Below are 25,104 nucleotides of genomic sequence, written 5' to 3'. Positions count from 1 at the left end.
AATAAAAATAAATTAAAGAGCCAATAAAGAGACCGTGTTAGAACACGCAAGTACACCCTAAGCACGAGCACTGAACAGCACTGGGCTTCGTTTTTATCAGAGCACCTTCAGACATAGTTAACTCTGTTTCTGAGCTCAGGTGTCTTACCTTTGCAAGTATCTTATTTTCTACTAGAAAATAGAGGCTGAGTCTTATATTCTTTTATCTCTCACAATGCTTAACAAATTAGCAAACACTGTGTGTCAGCTATTGCTCTAACATACTTAATCCTCCCCAAACCTGCTAAGGTGAGGAACTCCTGTTGTCTCTATCTAACAAGTTCCCATGACTTGGCAGTGGCAGAGCGAGTATTTTAATCTGGGCACTCTGTCTTCACCACTTGCTCTAACAAATATGCCCTAATAAAGCTTGCCAATTTTTTCTGCTTTATTTTCCCTTACTTATGTCATTATAGTCACTCTTGACACTACAGCACATCTTCATATGTAGAGACAAGGAATATAGATGTTGAAATAACTTGTCACCTTTTTCAAGTCTTGCCCTAACTTTGAAAAGAATTCATTATTCATTCATGCCTTGATTGATTCATTCATTTATATTACAAATGTCTTTTTGTGAAGGAGGTGAGCCTTACATACTTCTCAATTCAGATGTTATAGTCTTAGGAAGTGGGGGAAAGAATAGGGTTACGTTTAAATGAGATGGTGTTAAATGGATTCTATCCTCTGAATGGAGGAGAGAACTAGGTTGGTGAGTCAGCTGATGGTGTAAGACATTCTGGGTTTCAATGCATAAGCTTGCTCTTTTTAATACAGATGAGTCTCCCAAGCAGTAGCTTCCATAGATCCACTAAGGGTGAGGAAAAGATGATTGTGGTTAGAGAAATAACACCATTCTTATTTCCTTAGTCCCAGAGGCAGGGAGAAGGTAGTATTTTGCTCTCAGAAATATTCTCCTCCATCGAAGCATTAAACAGAATGACTGCGGGAATCTGGTCTGGCTCGTTGTGACTGGGAGTTCTTCCATTTCTTAGGAGATGTAGACACTTTTATGTAAAAGAAATAGCACACCACATGGTCAATATGCATAGATTTATATTTTGCTAACTGCTCAATTAATTAATTTTTCCAACCCCCTTTCCTACTGACCTCACGGGCTATTTTTTTCCAGATATGTCTCACTTCCTCATTTTCTCTTACCCCTCTTCCTTCCAAATTCAGCAGTCGTCTTATATAGGGCTTTTCTTCTTTCTTTCTCAGCTCTGTGTTTTTTACAAGCGATCCCCCCGGCAGTACCTGTCCTGGCTCACTCTGATCCATGATCTCTCCTCTCTGACCCCGTAATAACTCCATTCATACCCCTGACTTACAGGTGGCACCCAGATGGTAAAAATTGGGGTAAAGGTAGACCAAACTATGCTCAGTTATTTTTGAACGTCTAAATTTCTTTAAAATGGGTAATAAAGACAGTACCCTTTTACACATTTATTCATTGAAAATATTCAACAAATATTGTGGGACTACTATGTCCCAGGTACTGTGCAAGGCCCTAGGAATAAAACACAGGACAGGTAGATGTAATTCCAGGTGATGGGAAGCTTAAAGACTGATGGGTTTGATCATTAGTATTACCTGGTTGAAAAAGTTAAACAATTTTTAAAAAGGTTTTACCAAGGATTGCTGCTGTATAAATGACAACATATTTAATAGTTCAAAACTTACGGCAGCCTTTTTTTCTTCTAGTCATTACAGAAGAATATTGTGGGGGGCGGTCCGGTGGCACAGTGGTTAAGTGCACACGTTCCCAGGGTTCCCCGGTTCGGATCCAGGGTACAGACACAGCAGCGCTTGGCACGCCATGCTGTGGTAGGTGTCCCACATATAAAGTAGAGGAAGATGGGCATGGATGTTAGCTCAGGGCCAGTCTTCCTCAGCAAAAAGAGGAGGATTGGCAGCAGATAGCTCAGGGCTAATTTCCTCAAAAAAAAAAAATATCACAAAGCTCTTTGGAATCTCAGACCAATCAGTACATGACTTTCTCCTTCCCTCGACATATCACTGCCTTACATTAAAACGTTTTTAAAATATCTAATGAAAATATTTCTAAATATGGTTGATTCAGTAAAGTTTAATTTTAACCAAAGCTAAATGTGTAAACCAAACTGAACATTAAGTAGTTATTTTAAGCTTATAATTTTATTTCTCATATAACAACATGCCTATGTTGTTTGCTAAACTCACATAAAAAATAGAAACCCACCTAGATTTTCCTTGTAAACTATTTGTTTTACCTTGCATAATTTCTTGAAAAGAAATAAATAGACAAAATGTAGCTCATGAGAGGTAAAATGTTTAATTTCTCAACATTAGAGGTATTTTCCAATTTTGGAAGAATCTATAGTTTTCATATAGGCTTAATGGGAATAGTTTAAGATTTCTTAGACATTCTCAGAGAATCAGGTTTTATGCTAGGGAGAGGTATGGGACACCCTTGGTGTTAACTGACTTTTTTAGTGCTTTGTCCCCAGCATGGAACACGGTACCGTGCATGTGGTAGGTATATGATAGATGCGAACTCCCTTCTCCATCTTCTGTTTAAAGCAGAATTTGGTGGTGTCATATCCGCATATATCACAATACCATCTGAAACACATCACACTAACATCAATACTTTATTTTTTATTTCTTTGATTTCCTTTATTCTTTTTCTATCTTTTCTGCTATTTTTATTTTTATAGTGCCAGAGTGACAAAGGTATGGGTGAATATCACAAGGAACCCTTTTCCTTCACTGGCCTGGAACAGAAAATTGGAATAAGGGCCTAGTCAGGGAAGAAGAGAACAAAGAGAAGTCATCAAAAGGATAGGTATTGAGTCACCTCCCCATCCATCTCCTCTGAGTCCTAGAGGAGAAAATGGCAGCCTTACTTTGACCTGAGTGAAAGGATTAGTCTTCCCCTGGGATCTTTGGAGCCTTAGTTCTGGACTGTATTATCTCTTCTTTGACTTTCCCAAACTCTTCTTCCCCATTCCTACTTTGGTCCTTTTGTTTTTTCCTAAATTTCACCCTAGGGTTGTTTCCCATTGAACTAGAAAATCTTCTCACGCAATGTGATTTTATAGCAATGCTAAAAGACCAACCAAGTTCTTTCCAGAACCTGATGCTCAGTAGCTATAAAACCCAATTTATCTCTCAAGAATTATGGTCCCCAGGGAAAAATCATACTGTATGCCTCTGTATTTCCTCACTTTCACATTTTTTGGAAGGAATACGTCCTAAAAGAGAGATAAAAACAGAAGACTAAATTCAAATCTGGTTCTATCCCGAGCTAACTGGGCAAAAGTTAGGCAAGCTACTTAACAGCTTCTTGCATAATTTTCTCAGCAAAGCTGGGTTTTTGTGTCCCAAGATAAGATTATAAGAATTTATGGTAGTATACGGCAGTTGTATTCAAAGCGTGGTCTGGGCACCCATATGTATCTTTGGGACATTTTCATGGGATGTAAAAGGACAAAACTATTTTTATGACATTACTAAGACGTGATTTGGCTTTTCCATTCTCATCCTGTGAGGACATCAAGTACAGAATGTTCATTAATCTGGTTTCAGTTTGCATATTGCAATTAATCTTTAGGAAAATAACACCTATAGAATTTCCATGTATCAAAGAACATCCACAATTATCTAACTAAAATACTCTTTTATCCAGTTAATTACCTAGTTAAAATACTCTTCCCTTTTCCAACTATGTATCTGTGTGGGACCAGACTTTTTTCATATACTTCAAGCAAAACAACACATTGCAACAGATTGAATGTAGAAGCAGATATGACAACCCAGCTGTCTTCTATTAAGCTAGGAATTAAAGAGATTTGGAAAAAAGTAAAAACAATGCCACTCTTTGCTAAAAATATTTTTTGTTTTTGAAAATATATTTATTACTGATAAAAATAGATTATTTATGTTCACATATAATGGATTTATTATTATTTAAAATAAATTAATAAATAATATTTTTAAAATCTACTTTTCAAATTTGGAATACAATGAATATCAATAAATATAATATGTGCAAACAAAAGATCTTTAATGTCTTTAAATTTTTTTGACAATGTAAAAGAATCCTGAACAAAAACTTTGCGAATCACTGATATATGGAATGATGACATATAACGTATATCATGCTTGCTTACTTATTAAACAAATGTGGAAAATCTGAGCTCATATTTTGCCTTGGAAAGTAAGGGAAAGTTATTTTAACTTTTTCTTTCTCTCTAATATCTTTCCAATGTCTTTTTGTTATCTAACATTATCTAATATCTTTCTATTCTTTCCAATATCTTCCGCACTGTCAGCTGTCCTAATTTAGTTAAGAAAGTCTATAACGCAAACAAACATAATAGGATTTTGCCTTATTTAAATCTTTATACCTAAAAAATAATCTAGTACAAAGAAGCCACATTTAATGACAATAGGTCACTCAGTTGTATTTAAAAAGAAATCAGGGACAATTCAGAACACTATATATTTATCAATCTGATACATGGTATCACTGAGATATTAACGAGATGAAATCGCAAAACATCTGGAGGAATAGGAAAAACTAACACTTTTCAAAGGGAAACCTTCATAGGGCCAATTTGTCGGGAGAAATGAAACAGAAGGGATAAGGTAAGATGTGTTCTATTTGTTTCTCTGCTTTGAGTCCTAATCCAGTCCTGAAATAGCACCATACATTTACAGAAGTAGAGTTCAGAAAAGAGAACCTCGGAAGAGAGAGATTCAAAAGTTCTGGAATTACAATAACCGAAATGTAAAGAACTGTAAAACCAGTCAGGAAAACTTGCTGAGAAGTCCTACGTGTCTTCTAAACTCAGCGAAATGGAGTGGGGAACCTCCCGACATTCAGAAATCATGAATATATTCGGGTTTCAAACACACCCCAAAATTCCTCCATCTTCACTATTTATTTATTGAGGATATATTTGCACACTCTAAATAGATATAGTGAAATTGATAAGTTAAACATAGTGCAAAATAGGAAAATAAAAGAAAGCAGGAAACTCTCTATGTCAAAGGACACGGGAGTTACCAGGATCCTATGACTCGGGTCATTCATCTACGTTATTGTAATACTGACAACAATTAACTGAGCAATCAATATGTTTCCGGTACACTATATATGTTGTCTTGTTTCATTTTCACAGGTGATTTAAGCAGCAGGTTCGACTGTTCCCATTTTACCTGAGGAAACCGGAGAATAGAGCCCTTTTTCAGCATGCTGCAGGCGGCATGGCGAGTAAGTGGTGGTCTTAGTTCTTAGTCACTGTAAGATACAGCTCTTTATGGTCATGTATCTGTAGCAGGAGCTGAGAGGCAGTAATGAGTAATACCAAGGCCCTGACCTCAAGGAGCTTACAATCTCATGTACTAGCCAATTAACCAAATAACTAACTCAATTCAGACTGTTTTAGTCTTCAAATTATTCATAAATCATGAGCTTTAGAAAAACAGAAAAGAGACTAACTAACTCTTTAAAGCAGACACTGTGTTTTTTATCTGTGTAGCTCTAGCACCCAGCATCCATGTGGACTAGACAACAAGGCTATCAGAAAATATGCGCAGAAGTAGGCATTTGGATTTGGCCTTTATGAATCAGGACCATCTCCCTAGAGAGGGCATGGGAGAGACCACTGTATTTGTACACTAAGTAACATCATTACTATTAATAACCAAACCATAGTATTCACGGAGTGCTTGTTCAATGTGCACTGCTGTATTAAGCACTTTATTTGTATTTTCTCCTCTAATACTCACAATGGGATAGATAAGTACTAGCATCACCCTTCATTAATAAACAGGAAAACTGAGGCTTGACAACTTGCAGAATTTGTCACAGCTAATAATTGTTCACAGCCCAAGCTGTCTGAATCTAGCATTCATGTTTAGCCACAATGGTATGCTTTCTTTTAAGAATGCCAACTTTTCCTATGCTCTCCTCTTCCCTTTTCTCCAGGTTCGCACGCCCCCGAGGAAGCAGCCGTTCCCTCTCTTGCACACTGTACTTGAGTTTTACATGTTCCTTGTACTTCATCTTGGCTCCCTGCAGCCCTCCTACTGCAGGCACTAGACTGGAAGCGAGGATAGGGGAACCCCAGTGGTGGCAGGAGCAGAGCTGTTTTGTAACTGGAAGCCGAACAAGTCACTTAGCTTTGAAGGCACAAGAAAGGTTTCATTTAGATACCAGGCAAAAAAGATCAAAGCTGGGGAGGACAAATATGTCTGTTGTCTGCGGCAGGCGGCAAGTCACCAGAAGGGAGCCCCACATCCTTTACTGCAAAGCAGATGCAACACATCTGAGAGGCTACCATAAACCAAATAAATAGTGCCGCAGAACCCTCCCTTGAAGTCTCCGGGAAACAAAAGCACGGGCTTCCACCTGAAACAGAGAAGGGCTTGCTCTCTCTGCAGCTGGCACGTGGCCTTCTGCCTGCCCCACACTGCTTATACTGTCTTAGGTGAATGCTGAGCATCTACTAATAAAGTCACCAAAAATCACGAAACCACTTTACATACGTCTGAAAGAACACAAAAATTGATTTTATGTAAAATACCGTCTGAGAAGTGACATACAATAACTTCTTTGCAAATCACAAAGGTTTCAGGTTAATAGCAGGCAATTAAGAGAAATACTCCTCTCCACTTAAGTGAAGCCACGGCTCTCAGAAATGACCCCAATAACGGGAGGGGTACGTTTCCCTCCTCTAGTTGGGAACTTCCTGACTGAAGAGGGAAATATAAATATAGTGAGCATCTACCCTACGGCAAATACTACTTTAGGTGTTTTACATATGTGATTGTATGTGATTGCTATCATAATCCTGTGAATTTGAAATTATTAGATCTATAGATGGGAGAATATATTGAGTTTTTTCCTCAAGGTGATTGAGTAAATGGCTGAACTCCTTTCTTCAAAAAATACTAGATTTTGTTTTAAAAGTTACTTTGTAATGAATTTTACCAGCTGGGAAACTGAAAGCCCAGTTAGGGAAATTTATGAAAGTGACACAAAAGCAATTAACTTTAGGAGTAAAATATTTCATCTGTTAAATTTGAAGAAAAAAGAGACAGTTTTAAGATCTTAATAATTAAGCTTTGGTGACAAACACAGCACACTGAACAAAAGGACATTAATCCTTAAATTTCATTTTTCAGCACAATTTTGAGTGCACATTAGAGTAACCAACACATTCTGATTTTCCCAGGGCTGTCCCGAGCAGAACTTTAGGCACGATTGTCTAATTGCTAGTCTGTAATTGCTACAAGCAACAGAAATTAGCAAAGGGAAATCGAGTGGTGATTAGAGTCATTAAGTTAGTTACGTAAGTGCATTAACAAGGGGACTTGAACTGTCCTGGGTCTTTAGGGACAGCTTCCTGTGGAAGTGACATAAGTGGAAATGGGAAAGATGAATAAATATTAGCCAGATATAAAGGGTTTTGGGGTGCAGGATATTCCAGGCAGAGGGAGAAACATGTGCAAAGACCAGATGGCAGAAGGGAAAGGACCTTGGTGCATAGGAGCCATTAGGGACAAAAAGGACTGCATAAGGACAGAGTGAGGAAGAGCAAAGCGCAGGTGACCCTCACAGGGAGATGGGACAGACAATTCAAAGGTTTTTAAACAAAGTTAAAGGTTTTGGTTTTTATCCTAAGAACAGAGAGAAGCTGTTAAAGGGTTTTGGGAGAGCAAAGGGCAGCGATGGAGGTTAGAGCAGACATAGTCCCATTTCTGCTGTGAAAAGATCCCTGCGCTACGGGAACAGAGAGGATGAGAGAACTTCCAGCAGATGACTGCTGCAGACTAGAAGGGAGACCCTAGTGGCCGGGATTAGGTGGTCACAGAGATGGAAAGAAGAGGGTGCATTACGTACATTTCTCGAAGAAAAATTGACTGCTCTTGGTGATAATTCAAGGTTGAAGCGTAGTAGAGAAAAATGCCAAAAATGATGCCTATTCTTCTGGCTCTTGTAAATGCATGGATGGTAGAAACTTATATAAGGTTTAGTTTTACTATCTAATAATTTGTTAGCTGTTTTAATAAAGATGTTCTTGTTTTTGTAATAACATCATAAAATGCATAAATCTCTCCCCTGCAAAGGTTCTGTAGTCCCCTGCCACCGCTTGTTGACCTTGTGCCTTAATGGTGGAGAGATGACCTGGGAGGTAGAGAGAATTGAAATGCTCAAACATCAAGCATGTAAATTACAACACACATCACACACGGATGATGGTAAGAAGAGTATAAGGGGATCATTAATTTCAAAGCTTCCTCCAGCTGAAGACAAGTCAAGAGGCAGACTCATATGAGTCAAAATGCTTTAGAACTAATTCATTTTAACCCGTCTTCATGACTTTATGAGGGATAGGAATTATTCAAGAACAGGTTTTCTGTAATACATTTCAGAACTGTTTTCACAAGAACCAACAAAATGATTGCGCAAATCTCTCTGCCACTGTGAGTAAAATTATTATTCTCATACACCTTCTAAAAGTATTTGATTATGTTCACCCTCTAGGTTTTTCTCTTACCAACAGCATTATTATTAAAAAAGTAAAAGCTACTTTTAAATTATTTTTGCATTGTCTCATAATCAGATTGTCTGAAACAGTTTATAATAATATTACATAATAAGTAATCATGCATAAATAATACACCTTGGTATATAATATAGAATAATATATAACATGTGTGTATTATATAGCAATATAACTTAATGCATAATATATTATAATATATGTTTTAATGTTTAATATATTATATATAATGTATAACACATAGCATATAATAATATATTGTATATATATTATATATAACAGAATATGTAATATATAACTATACATGTTATGCTTTAATATATTAAAGTAATAAGTAATACTTATAATATGTGCCATATTTTATAGTTTCCAAAGTCATTTCATGTATATTTTCTCATTGACTCTTCACTGTGATATGAGTATCACTGTGCTTCTAACCGAAAAGAGGAAATAGTGACTGGGATCATGTGGTCAAGATGGATGATGTAATATCTCCATAATGTACAACACATCGTATGTAATACGGAATACACCACCTACGATATATTATATAACATGCATTTCCATACAGTCTCTCACTGAGTCTGCCTTGGGATGGAAGCGTTATTGTGCCCTTCTAACAGAAGAGGAAATGAGGTGATTCAGTAACATGCCCAAGTTCACTCAGCTAAATTATTGGGCAGATTTAGGACTCACAAGCAGCTTTTTAGAAATGCAATTCCAGTATTCTTTCTAACACATCACAGCTGTCTTAGATAATTGGCTGACTTTTGCTTTATAGTTTTGAACTAGCTTCTAAATGGCAGAGTTTCTTATAGGAATATGCATGACATTGTCTGATTAAAAATGGCTCAACTAATGACATCCAGAAGCAATCAAGAAAACACTCAGTGTGGATCACATGTCAGGTTCTGAATGGGGTTATTAAAAATTCCCAGTAAGCATTTGTGTGGGGTATGTCCTTGGCAAGAACCAGACTCTCAGGGCTGGACTGCATCATGTGCAAGTGGGTTTCATCATTGTTTCCCTTTCGAGTGATGCAAGGAGCAGCCTTGCATTCTGGGCTCACAGAACCAGGACTACCTTTGCAGATGCGAAGTGAGAGAGCAAGGGTCTTGGCCTGACAGCCAGGCAGAGTACACTCTCCGCTGGAGGCAAAGGTCATTCAGCCTTAATGACCTCCAAGGAGCCCACCCACCCAGAAGAACAAAGACTCCTCTAGGTTCCTGGGACAGATGAGAGCAGAGGAATGGTGTAAGTGTGTGCAAGGGGTTCCTGTGGCGGGGGGCGGGGGGTTGACATCATTCTCTGACTTCATAGTCTAAGCACAGTTAACCCCTAGAAAGCTAAAAGGTAAGTGAAAACATACAGGGAATTCATGAGCAATGGAGGAAAAAAATCAGCTTTTAACCCTAGTCTTTGCTTTCCCCCATCTGGTGCTCACTCCTAATAGTACCAAAAAGAAAAAAGTTAAAAGCAAAGCAAATACTCACACACTCGTCTACACATACATATATACACATATATAGATGCCTACATATGTTTTATATATGTATACACATATATGTTTATATGTATGTTTTCCCTTATATTTTCCTGACCTCTAAGAATGCAGAAATGCATTTCTTTGGGAAAAAAACAAAAATCTAAAGAACTTTCGCTGATGCCAAAGATTAACTGTTTTTAAGGTTAAGGAGATTGAGCAAAAATTGTCCATAAAAAGGAGAAATTACACAGACACACTTTAGTTTTATTTCGGTCAAAAAAAGGAGGAGAACCAACATACTCTGCCTGCCTAATTTGTATTTGCGTTTTATGTATATGATCTGATATAGCTTCGCTAAGTTTGAGAGCACAGTGTCACTAGGCACATTTTACAGATGAGGAAACTGATGCTGCATGGAGATAAGTGACCTGCACAAGGTCTCATATGGAACAGATGTCTGGTCTCGCTCCAAAGCCATTGCAGTACACCACCGTCTGTCATGAAATAGTTCAGGCCTGACATTTCCCCACAGCTTCAAAACAGAGAGCAGAAGATGCCTCACTTTTAAAAAATGATTTTGAATCAGCAACATGTTTGTCCTTATTTTTCCCTTTTTTCCTGACTCCTGAGAATGCAGATAATGCGTTTCTTTGGAAAATAGACTACAATCTAAAGAACTTTCACTGAAGGGAAATAGCAAAGATTAACTTTTTAAAAACGTTATTGAGAGGATTGAGTAAAACTTTTCTATAAAAAAGAGACATCGCGTCTAATTAAGGCCCCTCCTTTGGTCCTGACTGACTCCACTCTATCTTCTACTCCAGTGGGTCTGGAGGTGCAATCCTGAGACCTGCAATGTCAGCATCACCTGGGAACTTGTCATGAATGCAGCTTCAAGGGTCCCACACCAGACCTCCCTAAATCAGAAATCCTGGAGGTGGGGCCCAGCCATCTGTATTTTAACCAGCCTTCCAGGCGATTCAGATGCACACTAAAGTTTGAGAACTACTGAATTGCTCAATTGTCTAAGCCATCTTTCTAAAATGTATATCTAGGGGCCGGCCTGGTGGCACAGCATTTAAGTGTGCACGTTCCGCTTCTCAGCGGCCTGGGGTTTGCTGGTTCGGATCCCAGGTGCGGACATGACACTGCTTGGCACACCATGCTGAGGTAGGCGTCCCACATATAAAGTAGAGGGAGATGGGCATGGATGTTAGCTCAGGGCCAGGCTTCCTCAGCAAAAAAGAGGAGGACTGGCAGTAGTTAGCTCAGGGCTAATCTTCCTCGAAAAAATAAATAAATAAAATGTATCTCTATGTTGCCTCCCTGCTTAAAATTTGTTTTTGGCTATTCGTTACTTATAGAAAAATTCTGAAACTCTTTGTGTGGCTTATCTTCTTTTTCAGAAACAAAATCCTCACCCCAACTCCCTTGCAATTACAGGACTATTTCCAGGTCCCTTGGTCTATGCAAAGTCTAATCATTCTGTTCAGAATGCCTTTCATTCCTTCTTTTGTGAGCTGGAAAACTCCTTTGAGCTCACGTTAGGACACAAGCATCACCACCTCTACGAAGACTGCTTGGAATTCACTGAGCAGTCAGTGCTACTAAGTGACCTTGTTCCATTCCTCCATTATATTTCTTATTATTTTTGGCAATTTTTATAGGTCCTCCTCCTCACTACTGGAACTCTTTTGAAGGCAGAGAGCATGCTTCATATACCATTATGTCACCAGAGCCTTTCACTGTCCTAAGCACATAGTAGGTGACCAATAAATAGTTGTTGCATGAATCAATTGATAATTGAGTCAAAGCCAAGTACAACACATTAAAGATTCTACCAGGTGACTATGGTTCTGGTGAGCTCAAGGGGCATCTAGTGCAATTGTTGAAGGCCTTATTTCTGTCAAGGATTGTAGATCATCTCTCTTGTTTCCTCTGACTTTCTCAATCCTTTTCTATTCCTATCTTTTTTTTCCAGTAACTCTCTTTTTTAACTATACTTTGAGTTTGCTATTTGCACCCAACGGATATGATGGCACCCAAAGGATATGATGGCACCCATATATTTTTCCAAATATCAAATCTCTATTTTCCCACCAGCCTCACTCCATCCCACCATTACCTTTTCTTATAACCTCTACAACCGAAGTAGAACCATGAGGCTGACTACATTAGGGACAAGGAGGGCAGGTACTGCCTGGAACGAAGGTTCCTTCACCAGCTTTGAGTTTTCAGTTCTCTAGACTCTAAGCTACAGGAGCAGAGGGGCCACACTTTTTGTTTACTGCTCCATCTCTAGAAGAGTTCCTAGCACGTAGTATGCACCTAATAGACACTTACTGAATGAATGAAAGCTGCTCCTCTTGATGTCTTTAGTACAACAAAAGTAATAATTACTAGACTTTGTTGAGTAAGAAAATACTTTCTAACATTTCTTTGAACTTCTTTTGAACTTAGCAAAAGGCAGCCTCACTCACCACATTAGAGCACCAGGTAGAAGGAGAAAGAGATTATGACAAACAGGAAATAGAGAGCTCAAAGCCCACCTTTTCTGATCCCAATAAATAATGTGATGTAGAAGGGGGAGAGAACAAAGGGCAGCAGGTGATCAGAAGTGTGACCCCAGCTTCCTTGCACAGGCCAAAATCCAAGAAAGAGGAAACAGGCTGGATAGGTTGGGGGTCACGCCAAATGTGGAAGAGCTTTCGCTCTACTTCTTTTTGGACACTGGAAGGCTATCTCCTGTTAAGCTATTCTCTTACCATCCTGGAGATAGTTGCACCAAATAGGATGATTCGCTGTGATTAGGTAAGGGGGGAATCCGAGTTTAGTTATACAGAGCTATTCTCCAGGGTTGCTAGATTTAGCAAATAAAAATATAGAGCACCTGGCTGTATTTGAGTTTGGGATCAAGAAGTGAATTTGGGTTTTGTTCATTAGTTTGGGTTTGGTTTTTTGGTTTTTGTGGGGTTTGGGGGATATAAATGTCTCATACGATATTTTGGACAGCCTTGCACTACGAGAATGTTCCAATTCAAACTTGACATGGCATTCGTATGTTAAATGGCATCTCTGCTGCTGTCAATTTTTACGTATAATGTATTCAAGGATTCCCATGGAGCCCTCATGAAGGCATGTAAAAGTTATTTAAGAGTTCTCTAGGGATCTTGCCAGAGGGTGTCACAGCACACTGAGAGCCAAGGTGTGGGCAAATTTCCAGAGAAGATCAATAAGCTCTGACCAAAAGAAGAAAAGATCCCAAGTTATGCCATCCTCATTAAAAGAGAAAGAGACAGACTCCCTAGGAATGGAACAGTTGCCCCTCCACAGTGTCATGTGTTAAGAGAGAAGACAGCTGAGCCAGAGACCAATAACAAGCCAAGAATCCAAAGAACCTAGGGTAGTGGTGGAAGTTCAGCACTCAGATCTCCATTCAAGACAGAACTCTCTATTCAGTTGCAAAGAGTGCAGTTAGCTGACAGCTTCCCTAATGGCGTCAATTTCACTCCCCTTTTGAGACAAGAGCACCCTGTTCCTGGGAAGCCCCTTGCAATGATTGAATATAGCAGGGGTACTAGGGCCTGGTTATTTCTGCCCAACATGAGACCCCTCTAACAATCAATCTTTCCTTGAGAGCTTGCTGCTGGCTTGACAGAGCCTCTGTCAGATCTGCATCATAGTCTTCCTGCCCAGTCCTGCTTCCTTCCATCCTTCCTTTCACAGGTACCATACCTTCCCTCTGAAAGGCTTTCCCTGTTTAATTCTGCTTCCTCCCCCTTTTAGTCTTCACAGGTCTTGGCTTGAAATAAACCCGGTGATCTTTTACTTTGTTTCTGCATCTGCTTCCCAGTTCTGTGTTAATTGCTGTGATGCCTTCTAAATTACCCTCCTCCCATAATCTTAATTGGTTTTTTTTGGAAGAGAGGAAGCAACAGAACTCTGATATATTCTGTATTACCTAAGTCATCCTAGCAGAAAAATAGCTTATGTTTTTAAATCAGAGTGAGAATACCTAGCTGGAATAAATCCTGGAACAAATTTCTCTTTCCAAATCATCTACCTAATAAGATGTGAGCTCATGGAGATCAAATTAGTCATAGAAAAATAAAGATGTCCCTGTTTGATTGCAATATTGAAGAATTTACAACCCTGTCCCATCTACTTAGGTAGAATCAGACTGTTCTGATTAAGGAGATAGGAAGACAGAGATGAGGGAGAGACAGAAGAAGGAGATAGGTTACAGGGAGGAGAAAGAGGCAAGTATCGCAAACATTTGAAATTTCAATGTCTTTTGGGGGAGGATGCTTTTGAGTTCTACCCTCTGACCCTTCATTAACTTCAATGCTGCTTTCCTATCTTGGGAAAACACTGGCCAGGTTAATTTCAAACTTCTACCCTATACCTTGTTCTGGGAAAATGACAAAAAGTTATTTTCTAGCAGGTACCTGAGAAGGGGGAGAAGGAGGCTGACTTCCTGCCAGCTTTTGTAGTGTGAAGGCTCATCTTCCCCATCTAATAAATCTCATAAAAGCATAACATCCGTCCAGTAACATTTTACTCAGGCTGGGTTGCTACCCTTTCAAAAAGCTTTAGGTTACATCCCAACCAGAATGAAAGAGATTTATCAGAGAGATATACACCAAAAATACTTTAGAATCTGAGCTCTTCAGCCTGCATTTCAGTATACTTCCTAAGCTCGACCTAACCCATCTTTGTTCCCAAAGGATGGTTAGAGCGATTTCCTGCCTGTGTTAAGCATTGTCTAAATCTTAAGCATATACGGACTTGCTTCAACCCTTCTATCTTCCTTGGTCATAATGGTCACAGATTTATCTCTTTCTTTCAATCATTATGGCATTTATTTTCTTATCACTTATTTTTTTATTCATTATATACCTTTTTATATTTTATAAGTAATTTCCTGCATAAATATCTTATCTCACAAATAAAATATTAAAGTTATTAAGGAAAGCGATCACATATTGTTCTTCTAGAGTAAATAACATCTAGCAAATACTTCAAAAGCAGCTGTCAGAGAAAAACAAATACTGTATGATCTTACTTATATGTGTAATCTAAAAAAAAAAAAAACAGGAAAAGAGATCAGACTTCTTATTACCAGAGGCAGAAGGTAGGGAGAGGAGGAACTGGAGGAAGGCGATCAAAAGGTACAAACTTCCAGGGATAAGTTAAATAAGTCATAGGGGTGTAATGTACAACACGATGACTATAGCCAGCAATGCTGTAGAATATATAGGAAAGTTATGAAGATAGTAAATCCTAAGAGTTCCTATCAAAAGGAGAAAATTTTTTCTCTTTTTTCTTTTCTTCTTTCTTTTCTTTGTATTGTGTCTATATAAGATGATGAATGTTAGCTGAACCTATTGTGGTAATCATTTAACAATATATGTAAATCAAACCATCACGCCGTATGCCTTAAACTTATACAGTGATGTATGTCAATTATTTCTTAATAAAACTACAAAAAAAAAATTCTGAAAAGTAGCTGTCAGCTGATTCTGGAAGTTCTCTGGGAACCGAAACAAGTTATTTCAGGAAAAATCACAGACATGAATGATTAAATTAGGGTCAAAGGGGTATACAAATATTATGCCCACTGTACTCTTATTCTTCAAATCAAAGAAGTTTTGAGTGGTGAGATAGAATGCAAAATGGACTTCAGCCAACTTGGTTGTGAATAACTATTTGGCCTCTCCCAGTGACCAACAATGAACTCTGAGGTGAGTCCGAGCTAGCTACTCCACCTGTAATACAGCGTTGCTCCCAGTTATAATGAAACGAGGTCTCATTCTAAATTTTTCCACACACACAAACAAAACACAAACAAAACAATGCTTAGAAAGCAAAAACAAAAACTGTTCAGACAACCTGTTCTGTTAGCTCGGTGAAGTCTCAGCTCACTGTCCTTTTAGATATTGTTTTCACAAATTACAAGAAAAGTTCACTTGAAGCAGACACAGCAATATTCTAGAAGCAGACACAACAACAATTGCAGAGCCAGGATTCTGCCATGATTACAGCTAAATCAAACAACCAGAATCCTCCAGAACTCAAGGCTGGACACAGGAATCTTTGGGGATTTAGATTAGGGCATCTTTTACAAGGGCGTAGGCCATAAACCCTCCCTGCATTCTTATTGTTCATGCATGTATGGGAAGTTATCTTCTAAACATTTTAACCAATATATCTACATTAAATATTTTTAATTTCCCTAATAAGGAGCCATTTTTAACATGAACCATCCTTGTCAACGATCTACTATTTTAACCAATAAAAGCCCCATTTCTGACATCCAGTATATTAAATATCAAAGTAACAGTGATCCATCCAGATGCAAGCCACAAAACAACGGAAATTGCCACATCTGGAGAATAGGCTTCCTGAGGGCCAGGATCCAGTTCGGGACTGTGAATTTCTGATTAGCACATTCATGGATGATCTCTGGATTGTGCATTCTTCATCAGGTCTAGAAGCATCTGGATTACAGGCTAAACTAAATAATACAAAAGTTTTCCCACATAGTATCTGCTGAAGTATGTAAAAATAATTTCAGATATTATAATCAAAACCTTAGAGAATGTCTCTACTAGTGTTTCTTCTAGCTGGGCTCTCCAGAGCCCTAGTTTCAGCTCCTCACTCCCACCTACTAGGGAGCCACTGTATCCTTAAAACAAAGTGACTTAAAAACTTTATTCAACTCTTTTTATTGGGCCTCCATGTAAGATTTCATCTGAAGGAAAAGTTGCTGAAAACAATGTTGGAACAAATTACTCTGCTACTTCTGTCCTGCTTTTTCTCGGTGGTAAAACTGCCACCCAGAAGGCATAGAGATAAAATTTGAGGTCTATTATTTAGTGGCAGAGATAGCCCAGAAGAGCATTTATGACAGGAAAAATGGCAAATAAAGACGTTTTGCTGTGGCAAAACCAAGATGTTTATGTGAAAGACCAGCACAGTAAATGGTTTGCTGGATCAAAGTCTGGTAGAGTGGGCCTGAAGAACCAATTGTCTTGTGTCCCTGTTTGACACATCTTAAGTTATGTACATATACAGCATCAGTTCAATAATAGGAACTGACCTGGATGATCATCTAAGTCAAATGATGTGTTTAGAAGAATCGATTCTGTCAGAATCATTCGTGCATGAGGAAGAAAACTATCCTCCAAGAAATCAAGGTGAAAGCTACCTGGAAAGAGTGAGATTTGAGGCCATGTTATTTCTAGGATGGCTTTGAAGTTCAGGCTTGACTGATTAGGTGGGAGCCCTTGACATTGTGATAGCCTGGAGGAGCACGACGTGTTCTGGCACTGGCTTTCTCCTTTTAGTCAGAGGCTGTTAAAAGTCTGCTTTAGTGGATGCATGTGAAGGAGAGAGTTCTTTTGTGGACACAGCTGACTCTGTCTCTACTTTCTTTGTGTCCTGGGGAGTTTCCTACAAGGAGAGAGAGGGAAAAGCCACAGACATGGGCCGACTGCAGTGTACATGTCCTCCTTCTTTGGGGTTGATCTTCTTTGTCTTCCCGTACACATTTGTCAATCAGCAAGTACTTCTACCAGATATATGCTAAAGGACTTGTGAGATGAGAAGCAAAGAAAATTCAATATATCAAATTTGGGAACCCTGTACTAGGTGGTTAACCATCTACCCAAGCAAGAGTTCTCAACTTTTTCTAAGTTATGTTTTTGAGGACTAGTAAAACCCTGGGCTGTCACCCCAGAACAGTGCTCATGTGTTTCAAATTTTAAAGACTATTCAGAGAGATTACGGCCTCTCCAAAGTTCATGCACAGATTCCCCCTCCTTCAGTTGACCTCAATCTAGAAAGAAGGCGGCCCCAGGTTACACGTCAATGAGGAATTCAGATGTTATAGGTGTTAAGTGAGTCTGTTGTATGGATTAAAATTAAAGGTAGTACTTGAACTAAAAATAACAGAAGTATGATGGTTAACCCACTGAAGAGTCTCTACCAGGAGATTCTCTCCCACTTCCCGTTGTGTTCCTCCATAAAACTACAAAGACTAGGAACACTCCCTACTACCTCTTGGATGTTATTTCTTTGAGTTAGCCTTCAGGCATATTTTGGTGTAACCAAAGCTATTCTGATAATATAAAATAAAATAAATGCAAATAAAGTTATAGAGCTATTTGAATCACTCAAATAATTATTTCTAGAATTCATTTTGAGTTTATCACAAGCTTTCTCCAATTATTTAAAAATACATTCCTAAAAAATTATTGTAATTCACTCCTTTACAAGGATTATAGTATTTTTGTATGATTGTGTGATGTTGGTAAACTTTTAGCAACCCTTAGGGCAGCACATTTTCAGGTTGCCAATTTCGATTTTAAAAGAGTACTTAGTACAGGTTTCTTTGAGATCTCTAACACATCACTGACTGTATTGTTTTACATTTCCACCTCTATGATGAAATGAATGCACAAGGGAGGAGGTGAAAGTGGGAAAGGTCATGGGAATAATGTTAAATGCATCTCACCACCAAATTATATCCGTCTTAAAAAGCCGTGCTCCGGTGTGGATTGGCTTTCTTCTGAGCTACGGAGAAAGAGTAAACAAACAGAAACGTTTTTCAAAGAGAAGGAAAATAATTGCCAAGCTGTACACATTTAATTGTAGTACAATAGTGCAAGTTAATTTGCATCACATATTTTAGTGATTAAAAAACAAAAATCAAACCTAGGAAACCACTCAAAGTTTCCCTCCAAAGAAAGTATTCTACCAAAGTCTAAACTGTGCAAACACACCCTGTGATTATCACCAATTGGGAACTGTGGAAGGTCCTGAATGCCAAAGCACGAGAAGGCATTTTAGCATTACATGCCACCTACTTGTTCCAAACTATTTGATAAATTCAAAAAGGCTAATTTACAAAAAGCATAGTACATACAGTGCTTGTTTTCATTGCCATCTATTCCTTGCAATATTTCTCTGAGCTCAAATCCATGATGCCTGTTGGATGGAGCAGAAACAGTTAAGGAGCAGAGAAGTCAATGCTCACTTTGTCAGGAATACATGTATCTTTTGCTTCTCAGGGCCATTATAGAGTCAGGTTTACCAAACCATTGTCTCCTAGAAGTATAACTGATTTGAATGGTTTTACCAACTTTAAAAAACTTAATATAATCCCAGGACCCCCCAAATTTGCCTTAACTAACACTCGATTCTGGGCGGGGGGAACATCTTATGTACCACTTTGCCCTGTTCTGTTAGATTTTATCCCATCATTATGATGGCTAGTCCTTTATAAGAACAAATAAAGATCCTAGTTCTCAATAACCATAGGTAAATAGGTGGGCCATGAAGCCTGTCTGTAATCATAAATAAGATGAAAATACAATAATCTACAAAGCCCCAAACTCATCTGATTTTACCAAATTATCCTCATAATTAAGCTCAGATGTCATTATTAATATTTACTAAGTTAGATAAACTGTCCTATCCTTGACTTCATTTGGTCATCGTTGGCCTGACATGAATGAAAAAACAAATTATTCTGGTGATTTATGTAAAAATCTGATTTAAATAAACGTTTTAATTTGTAATCTTGAATTTTTTCCTTTGACTATGTGCTGTTTTTCTTTTGTAATGAGATAAAATAATACACTTTTAGGACTTGAGAGTCTCTTATCTTTTATTTAAGAAGACTCTGAAGAACAGAAAGCTTAAATGAATTATCTGAGGTTACACTCTTAATTAGTGGAAGGACCAAGGTCAGGATTCGAGTCTCCTGATTCCCAGTCTAGGATGCTTTCTACACATCCTATACTAAACTATACTTCATGTTCCTAATGACTTCCATTTTCCATCACATAAAAACCCTCAAATGGGCCGGCCCAGTGGCACAGTTGGTTAAGTGTGCAAGTTCCACTTAGCCGGCCCAGGGTTCACCAGTTCGGATCCTGGGTGCGGACATGGCGCCACTTGGCACGCCATGCTGTGGTAGGCGTCCCACATATAAAGTAGAGGAAGATGGGCATGGATGTTAGCTCAGGGCCAGACTTCCTCAGTAAAAAGAGGAGGATTAGCAGCAGTTAGCTCAGGGCTAATCTTCCTCCAAAAAAAAAAACCTTCAAAGACATGACCACATTCAACAACAGTATTATTACACAGAGAAAAAAAAATGTTTTCTTATATACTGAAGTTCTTTTATCCCTACCAATGAAATAATTGTCAAGCTAAAAACATGATGATGACAGAATGCAGAGTAAACATCACATGAGATGGTCTAAAAGCCTACTGCATTCGATTCGGGCTGCAAAAGAGAGGAATGAGGAAAATGTACATTTAATGAAGAAGAAAAATAATTTTCTTGTCCACAAGTTTCAAGTTAGCATATTCTAAGAACTGGAGTATGAAAATATTGGGTATCTGGGAGAGGATGGAACAGTGGAGAGAAAGGGGAACTCATTTCCAACTCACAGCCTCCTCTGGTATGAAAATGGGTGACTGCAGTCAATGAAGAACATCCATCTGCAGTGACTGCTTTGTCTAATAAGACTCCCCCACACTCCACTGGAAATGACAGCATCTATTTCAAGCATCTTATCCCTTTTTTGGCTAAACTCTCCCTCCTATGTTTATATGATTACTGAATAGAGGACAGGGTCTCTTCCAAAGAAACATCCATAACCAGAGACATTCTAAGAGATGTTACTGTCTACATCTTATGCTTTTTTTGCCTAACGAAAGAAAGGAAAATAGGCAGAGCCCAACTTGCTTTTTCAAGTGTGGTTTCATAAAATTAGCCTTTCCATAACAATCTGAGCTGTCCATTCATCCTATAAAAATGCCTCATATTAGACAGCTGTTTTGCTTTTGCTGAGCTTTGCAATTGGGATATTTACACTGTGTCCCATTATAAGCTAAATAGGCTCACACCCTGGAAACAGTTATTGCTTAATGAAAATAATATGCTATAGCCAAGATTATATTAACATCTGACAAGAAGACCTCCCCTGTACTAAAATGTGTCTCTTCTAATAAAAGTATATGCAGATTTAAACCTATTTCTCTGGTTTTTCTCATGGGCAGTATATATAACATAACTTTTCTTTGTATGTTTTATCTGAATTCAAGAGCAAAGCATCTGATGATGTTTGAAAATGTTTCCTAGTTTGGTAAAATGCATGGTCCTGGGCTTTAGTAGCAGACAGGATTTGAGCTGTGCCATTGAGTTGCTATGTCATCTTGTAAAAATTGCTTAGTTTCTCTAAGGCTTAATTTTCTCATTTTATAAATGGAATAAGCATACATACTACATGGTGTCCTTGTAGATTTCAAGACAATATCAAGTACCTAGCTCAACAGCAGAAAAAGAGTAAATATTCAATGTGGTATCATGGTTAACAGCATAAGTTTGGGAGTTGGTCTAAGTTCAAAGTTGTGTTCCACCACTTTTGTGCCTGAATCTTTGCTTTTATAAATTAGGCATAATAGTAATAGCCATTGGATAGAGTTTTTTTCTAAAGGATTAAATAAGATAATATACATAAAGCACTTAGAATTAAATCTGATACATCATAAGTACAAATTCATTTGCTAAGGCAACAAATGTTTATTGAGCACGTACTACATGCCACATACTTTTTAAAGAGCTGAAGATTCAAAAGCAAAGTAAGTGGTCAAAAACACTTCATAATTTTCCAGAAGGAACAATAAACAAAATAAACAAGTAAAATTACTATTATTTTAAAATAGTGAAAAAATGCCACGGAGATTTTCAAAGAGCAGGGTCAAAATTTTAGCTAGAGTAGTCAGGAAGCCCTCACTAAAATGATGTCATTTGGGTAAAGACCTAAATATTAACAGCTATTACTATTACTATTATTTTCCATTCTTCCTTTCTTATTCTGTAATCTGTGGTACAATTCAATGAGCAGGAGGAGAAGAATGAAAATATATCAGCCAGGGGCTATACAAGAAAACAGAGACCACTCAAGCTGGAAGGCATTTACTTGAGGGAATTAGGTGCTTACAAAACCATTGAAAGATATGAAAGAAATGAAATTTAAGTGAGATTACTGTTTATTTTCACGAAATTGGATATTATAGAAGTTGCTGGAAACCACTGCCAATGATCTCAGCTGCCTATGGCACCAAAATGGTAACTCTTAGGGGAACTCATTAAAGCCACCAGCAAAACCTCATATTTGTCTGCTACCAAAGTTCATGCACTTTCCTGCCCCTGGGAGAGAGTCATATTAATTTCTATTTCTTTTCTGCCTTCAAAATCTTATGTAAATATATCTCATTAAGGAAATTTAAACCAGAAGACTGATGGCAATGGATTCTGGGAAATGTAGTTCCTAGGCTTCCAGCCTGTGACACAAGGATGGCATAGACTGGAGTCTGGGTAGGTATCTATCAAAAAGAGAAAGACAGGGCCAGCCCCCGGTGGCCTAGTCGTTAACTTTGGTGCACTCCACTTGAGTGGACTGGGTTCGGTTCCTGGGCTGGCAGTGGATGTTAGCTCAGAGTGAATCTTCCTCAGCAAAGGAAAAAAAAAAGACCAAAGAAAAGGAGAAACAAGGCTATTTACTGTGTATCAGGTATTGTGCTAAATTCTTTATATTCATTTACTTCCTACAAAACTGTTCATTAGTAGTAGTATATCATCTTTTTCATTTCAGAGACAAGGAAACTGGAACTTGGATGGACTAATTAATTTGTCCAAAGTCACACACCAAATAGATTGCAGAGCTGTGATTTGTTCCGAGTAAGTATGATTCCAGAACCTGCATTCTTAACTACTCTGCTTTTGTGTACCTAAGTTCTTTATTCTCAGAGAAAAGGATAAAGAGTGAGGTTAATTATGTAATGATCTAGAGAATATCATAACTGACTTTATTGTAACTGACTTTGTTGGAAAGGAGTGAGGGAAATAGCAATTTAAAAGGAACAAGAGCTAGTTTTGAGGGCTATTGAGGAAGAGGCAGCATTCAGTAAATATCGCTAAGGAGAAGAATGAAGAGACACACAGGGATGTCCTGCCACAATATTTCCACAAATATTTTGAACCACTCTTATTTTCAAGCAAGGCTCCTTTTCCAGAGCAAGGTCCACAGAGAATCAGAATGCCATACCTAGAAATCTTAGAAATCAATTCACCCCAGATGGGGAAATGAGACCACCAAGACCATCAAAATTAAGACATTTGTTCAAGACACTGGCAGAATTGGAGTCAAGAACTTTTCCTTCTAGACCATGTTTTAGTCTGCTGTTTTAATTATTTAATATCTATGAATATTTGTGTGTCTGGTGGTTAAAACAGTAAAGTAGAAATGCTGTTTGCTATTCTTGGCTCATCTGCAAACTTGCTGGCAGCTATGTCATGTCTCATTCACTTCATCCAAGGACTCCAGAAACTCCATGTTACCGTATGTGGAACAGGAGTCTTATTAATCCTCATTCAGAATATTAAAGGGACTGGATGATGAGTTCACTTGTGAAAAGTACTTTGAGATTTTTAGATAAAAATCCATCCTATAAGCAAAGAAAAGGGGACTTTTCTTTCTTTTCTGGATCATCAACCAATATTTTGAAGAATGGCAGACTCTAAATTCAAAAAGAAATATAAATATACCTCTTTGAAATCTTACAGTCAATTTTGGAACGATTTCAATATCCATGAAATTTCAAAAGTAATCATAAAGTGAGCTTGCCTCCAAAATCTTCCTGTGTAAAAGTAGAAGCATGTTAAAATTGTTTTGGAGATATTTCTATCTTGAGGAAACAGCTGGCTGTGCTCTCCATTTAACTACGTATTCCCACGCCATCTTTGGAAAGCTAAATACTGTAATTTACTTCAGCCATATTGTATTAATATTTATTATTTGAAGAAGAAGAACAGATAACCACTGAGTGTTTTTTCTTCTTTGAGAAGCACTGTGAAGATTTATGGGTGGGAATCTATTTGTATGTTTTGTTTTGTTTACTAATCTGTGTCAATCTCCAGTGACTGAATATATTTATTCTGTTAAACTCCACATTGTTCATTGAGCTTCAGAATTAAATATTTTATTTTAGTTAGAGAACACCATTTATCTCATGCCCAATAGCAAGAAATAAGCATTTATTTTCCTTTTTCTCCTATTCAGAGGCCCAGAAACAAATGATTTTTATACAATTTGAAATGTAGTGAATGCCCACACTGAGAAGCATGGTAAAATTTTTGATTAATTAGTCTATGCCTCTCACCAAGTTGTAGCATCAGAAATATCCAAAGAATTAAAATGACCTAATTTTAACAAACTGTAATTGGAAAGAAGAGAATGATATTCCTACCTTAAAGTACAAATGGCATTTGCTAACCTCTTCCAAAACAACCTAGAGAATTCAGTTTTATAATTAAATCTGTCTGAAAAATGCATGCGAATCAACTCATGGACACTCCAAAGCTTTCTTGACTCCTTGGTTCTCAAGATCCTGCCATCTGGGTTCTAATTCCACTGTACCACTGAAACTGATTTTGACAAAGTCATCAACAGCCTCTTGGATACCAATGACTACCTTCTTGAAATGAACTTTTTCCTTGCTGTTTCTCAGCATTCTGTCATAGGCCCTCTTATCAATTTACATATTTCCCTTGAGTGATTTCAAACATTCCTTTCACTTCAATCATGTTTCTCTCCCTAAACATATGTTTATAGTCCAGATATCTCGCCTGAGCATCAGACCTTTATACTCAATTTCATATTAGATATCTCCATTTGGATATCTGATAAATATCTGATAAATATTTGAGGAATACTCAATATTTCCCAAAATGAACTCACGCTCTTACCCCCCACCAACTGCATCTTCATTTGTGCTCTGAATTTCAGTGAATGCCATCCATCAGTCTCTCAGTTGCTTAAACCATCCCTCCCAATCTTCATTGCTTCCTTGGTCTCCTTTCTCTAACACCTACAATCATTTACCAAGTCCTCATGATTCTGTCCTTTAAAGACTTTTTAAATCTGTTCCTGATTCAGACTACCT

At 37.9% G+C, this 25,104-nt stretch overlaps 1 long non-coding RNA gene across 1 annotated transcript; it reads right to left on the bottom strand.

The window, feature by feature from the left end:
* Positions 1 to 789: 789 nt before the first annotated feature.
* On the bottom strand, positions 790 to 25,067 carry LOC139085336 (uncharacterized). Its single transcript, XR_011543619.1, has 5 exons — positions 24,908 to 25,067; positions 19,013 to 19,074; positions 18,602 to 18,660; positions 2,544 to 2,643; positions 790 to 1,046 (listed from the first exon to the last, which is right to left on the bottom strand). It is a non-coding gene; the product is annotated as an uncharacterized lncRNA (long non-coding RNA).
* Between the last annotated feature and the right edge of the window lie 37 nt (positions 25,068 to 25,104).

This window comes from Equus przewalskii, chromosome 8, assembly GCF_037783145.1.
Source record: "Equus przewalskii isolate Varuska chromosome 8, EquPr2, whole genome shotgun sequence".
Classification (NCBI taxonomy): Eukaryota; Metazoa; Chordata; class Mammalia; order Perissodactyla; family Equidae; genus Equus; species Equus przewalskii.
This window is presented reverse-complemented; position numbering and strand designations above follow the sequence as displayed.